This window comes from Vigna radiata, unplaced genomic scaffold (genome assembly GCF_000741045.1).
Source record: "Vigna radiata var. radiata cultivar VC1973A unplaced genomic scaffold, Vradiata_ver6 scaffold_48, whole genome shotgun sequence".
Taxonomy (NCBI): Eukaryota; Viridiplantae; Streptophyta; class Magnoliopsida; order Fabales; family Fabaceae; genus Vigna; species Vigna radiata.
The window spans coordinates 63562-69288 of NW_014542925.1; positions in this window are offsets into that span (position 1 = coordinate 63562).

Consider the following 5727-nt stretch of genomic DNA (forward strand, 5'->3'; position numbering starts at 1 on the left):
CAGGAGATGTTAAACTGACGTCAAATTTTGTCAATATACGACGTTATTTAACGTCAAATTTTGTCCATATACGACGTGAAATAACGTCGAATTTTTCAATATACGATGTTAAGCAATTTTTTTTTTAATAATAGTGATCCTTTTTTTACAGTTCTACGAGACCTGAAAAGCAGAAAAATCAACAATTTTCAGTTTTTGGTATTTTATAAAGCATGAACTATGAACAGTAATATAGGATGAATCAAAGAAGAATAACAAACAACAAAGAAGTTCAATCAAACGTCAAACAATAACAACAAACAAGTTCAATCAAACAACAACAACAACAACAACAAACAAGTTCAACAAAAAAATAACAAACAAATTATCAACAAATAAGTTCTTCAAAACGAAAATAAAAACGAAAACGAAAACTAAAACTAACCTGGGTTCATCGGAATAAAGTGTTGTCACCAATGAGAGAGAAAGCAGAATGCACCTATGAAAGACAAGAACACGAAAATAATCGGTGAAAACAAACGAAAATCATACCTAAAGTAGTTAATTAACATGCACTCGTATCAGATGAAAGAAAGATTACATGTGATAGTTGTCAAACTTCGTTCGAAAAAAGTTTGAACAGAGAAAAAGGTCCTGCGTGCTAAGATAAAGTGAATGAATTTTGAATCTCCCGCTCAAATTTTTTTTGAATTCACTAACCTTGTAACGTCTGACACTGGGGCATTTGACGTTTTATATTATTTTACATCGAATTTCAATTCTAAACGACTTTTAATAATTTCTTTTATTTACAAAAATGCCACCGGTCAATTTTAACTTGGCTATTGAGTGGTTCGATGTCAAACGTGTGACGTTATACATTGTTTTTACACTAGTAATAGGCCTGCACAAAACATAAAAGATATTTTTTTTATTATTATTTGACACCTCTTTAGATTTTGATTATTTATTAAACTGGGACCTATAAGAAGAGGATGAACTTACCGACTCTAAACTTGATTTTGATCAGTGAAGGAAGTAGCTTTTGGCACTCTGATTGCTTATACACTGCCTGATTGTTGAATGGATGGAGTGAGATGAAGAAATTCTAGAGAGAAGGAGGAGAAAAGAAGAATTTAGAATGTTGGAGTGAGATAGTGCATGCAGAGAATGGAACGTGAATTTGAAAATTTCATTTATATATCACTGTCAAAACCGAACGGTCTAATCAACTGCATACACATGTCTTCTCCACTTTCTTTGAATTTCTCAGTCCTTACAAATATATTCAGAAAAGTTTTAAGAAGATCACAGTGTGGTTTTATGTTTCGGTTTCGTGAAAACTTATACGTATTTGATGTATTAAAAGCTTAATTATGAATTAATAAAGTTAAAATTTAATTAACAATAAGAAAATAAATATATAAACATTAATTTCAAATTGTTGGTTTATTATAATTATTAATGATCTTAAGTATGCATGAGGCAATAGTGAAGTTTCTCCAGCTATTTATATCACCCAGCATCCTAGGTTTAGTCCATATACCAGAAATAAGCATATAATTTAAAAATGGCAATAGCAGCGAGAAGAGTTGTACCATTCTATGCTGCCATTCTCGTCGTCCTCTCACTAATATTAGGTAAACTCAATTTCATGATGAAAAAAGCTAAACAAGTTTCATTGTGTGCATGCATGTTTAAATTAAAGTATGGTATTATATATTATAGATGTTCCTTATGAAGTTAGAATAATGGATAATTGTTATGTGAAAATAGTTGGAGCAGAATCAAGGTACGCGAATGGTGTGATGGATTTAGCTGATCAATTGATGAACACAAAAGATACAAATATAAAAGTGGCATGCTGCACTGACAACCACATAAACAGTTGCAATCCAGGAACACCGGACGACGGACATTGTAATGACCTTTGCATGACGCCCTGCGGAAAAGGTGGTCATTGCACGCCAAAACATCTTTGCCATTGTTTATGCTAAATGTTACACCATGATAATTGCTTCATGGATTACACAAACTAGACCAGACCATTCTATTTCTCTTTAAATCAAACAATGGACCATCAATAATCTCTATTTATATTTCTAATAATAAAAATTGCTTCAACTGCTTTTTAAGTACTATTACTACTCTCTTGTCCATTCTTATACTCACAAAAATATATATTAAAATTTTGAAATTAAAAATATTAAATAGGTTTAATATGAAAGTAATATTAATTTAAAGAAAACTAAAATTAAATAAAACTAACATATGACAAAAGAAAAATATGTACTATATTACAAGTAAATATGTAATTTTTTTTAGTGTATTTCCAATTATTCAACTATAATATATAATGTAAATATGACATATTATATATTAAAGATATTAAAATTGATTTTTTTATTTTTATAAGGAAAATGTTTTCATATTTACTTACGGGAAACATCTTTTATCCCAAATAATATATCAGCTACGTGAAGGAAACAGTTTTTTCGTATATGTCAAACAAATTGATGGCTACTAAATTTTTCTAAGACCATTAGTAAGATATGAAGACTTTAGTAACTGAAAATTAATTTTTAAATGTTTTAACCACTAGTGCAGCGAGGGGATTTTATCGCGGTTATTTTTCACTATAGGTCGCGGTTTACGAACCGCGGCATATTCAGCCGCGGTAGTAAGTCAGAGACTTTAGGCCGCGGTTCAAACCGCAGTATATAAGTTCCGGAATCTGCCGCGGTTGTCCAAGGAACCGCTGCCTAAATCCTTTTTTTTAAAAAAAAAAAAAATTGGTCCACTATATGCCGCGGTTCAACCGCGGCAAAAAGTGTCAACTATAGGCTGCGGTTAGTGCAAGAACCGCGGCCATATGTCTCTTTTAAAAAAAAAGAATTAAAACGAAAAAGTATATGCCGCGGTTCAGGTCACAACCGCGGCATATTCCCTTGCAGTTTTTAAAAATTGCAGGTCTGTTTTTGTGATATCCACTACCACAAAAACAGACCTGCATATAAAAACATGTNCAGAAATTCAATTTCAACATAACAAACACATGTTCAAATGTATTTCAACATCAAATAAAATACAGAGTCTAAGAAAATACAATCTAATCAAATGCAATGTTTGAATCTAAGAGCTATTGTATATTCTAATTATAGACTTCGCAGCAGCCTTCCTAATGAATAGTAGTGGCTTCTCAGGAACTGCTGTAGTAGTCTTGAATCTCTGCAAAAGACAATTCATATTAATTAGTGTATATGAATTCAACATTTGGGAAAAAAATCAAAATTTGTTGAAGTTAAATATTACCGTTTCCCAGCGACTTGTGATGTGAGAACGAACAANATGGGTCATCCAATACATTACATAGTATCCGCACTCATATGACCCATTTTGTCTGTTACACTACAATATATCATCNCAGTTGATAATAGTTAGTGAATAACATTAAAATAAAACAAGTATAACAAAGTATGACTTTAGCATATGTCAAACCTTGAGAGAAATCTAAGTAATCTTTCTACTGTTAGCAATTGATCTCCCACCCATCATCNTAGTTGCTGGAATAGAACTGTTTATAAAAAAAGGTTTTAGCATTCATTTATATAACAAAGAAAGTCCAAACATTGAGGTTCTTACNAATCAATTNCTTGTTTGAGTTGTGGGGGAGGAGGCCTGTGCAATGAACAGAACCACAAAGCAGTGTTGTCTTGCATAGACATAACAAGAAGTTGCCAATGGCGCCTGAAATTCATAATAACGTAACTATTAAATATTAAAATCACATATGGAACTTTATTATGTTAACAAAGTTCACTTACCCGGATATAAAAGGCAACAAGTATATTTTCTTGCCGCTTCTAAAACTTCTTATCAGATTCATGTTGATCTGCTCAAAATCATTTGATTCATGAATTAATTGGGGATCAACGAATCCATAATCATCCGAACGCCCCAACTTGTTACTNACCCCAGACATATACCTGAAATCAAAAATTAACTTTGATATAAGGATACTTGATATATAAATCAATTTTATATATAAATAATTGCTCATAGACTTACATGATCCATAGCTGAATAATTGAAATATTCAACTCTTGTGTTCCCGACGCAAGCTCACGGACATCTTGGCTATAAAGGTATATCGGGACCTCAGAGCTTCTCCCAAATACATCAGCATCATACTCAACCTCCAAAGGCTTCTCATCAAGGATGTCAGCAAGTAGATGCAATGCAGCAAGAGGATCTTCCTCAGATAGAGGAATCTTCTCCTGTGCCTGCGTCTGTTGTTACATGAAAAGATAAGATAAGTAATATAGAGCATTAAAAACCTTTAAATTGAGAAGTGTAAAGATGAATTCATACCGAGGGGTCAGAAACTAGTTTAACCAAAAATTTAGGCCAACTGATAAACGACTTATATGCTTGTTCCACAGTGAAAATCTCTTCCGTGGACAGAGGAACCATGGCATCTGGTATGATCATCTCATCCACTGAGACCTATATTTTACGTGGTAAATTAATCCAATTTCGATCCATTCCTATATTTTACGAAATTAAAATTATACAATTTTCTATATAAAATTATATAATTAAAATCATACAATCAATTCAGTCATACAATNATTTTATCACTCAATCATTCAAATTACCATATTTCTACACTAAGTTAAAATTGGATGTGCCATTAACCATATTTCTTTTCAAAACAATTAACATAACCTATTATTTTATAGATAGGTAAAATATTTTGTAAAACATTAATTTGATTAGTTTATAGATTGTAAATATTTAATTCGATCCATTCCTATATTCAACAAGTGACAAATCCAACTTCAACTATATTGAAACCAAACCAATGAAAATCAATTCNATCCTTCTATTCATTGAACTCAAACCAATGCAAATCTCAATTTCAAGAACATTTGATCACAAGCAAGCAATCAAGCATATATTGAAATCAAACCAGTTTAGTCNAGTACCTGGTTTTGGCGCGGCGGAGAAGAAGGGGCGTGGCGGAGATGCTGGAGTCCGACGACGAAACAGGGGTCCGGCGGAGAAGCAAGAGAGCGGCGCTGCAGAACGGCGAACAGAGGAACAAAGGGCGCAACGGTGGACGGCGCGACGGCAAAGACAAAGATGGCGGAGCGTTTTCGCGTTTTTGCAGAGGCAGAGTTCAGAATCGCGTGGAGAAGATGAAAACTGTTCTGATTGATTTTAACCTTCAGAACAGAATTTGTCGCAGTTTTACACTTAACCGCGGCATAAAGGGGGAATAGGCCGCGGTTCTACACTTAACCGCGGCCTATTCATTTAAAAAAAATAATACATAATGGCATTTTTGAAATTTTTTTTAACTTATATGCCGCGGTTCAGCGCCCAACCGCGGCATATACTCTGAAAATTTTAAAATTTACCCAGACCAGGGAATAGGCCGCGGGCCTCTGGCCAACCGCGGCCTATTCCCTAACGTTCAGAATCCCCCCAACTGCTCCTAACTGCCATTTGGGGAATGTCAGCAGGTTGCAGGGGGAATAGGCTGCGGTTCTCTAACCAACCGCAGCCTATTCCCCCTGCCACCTACTGACATTCCCCATCAGTCAGCCCCTGCAATAAATTGACAGGGGAATAGGTTGCGGTTCTCTGACCAACCGCGGCGTATTCCCCTGTGAATTTATTGCAGGGGCTGACTCTTGGGGAATGGCAGCAGGTGGCAGGGGGAATAGGCCGCGGTTGGTCAGA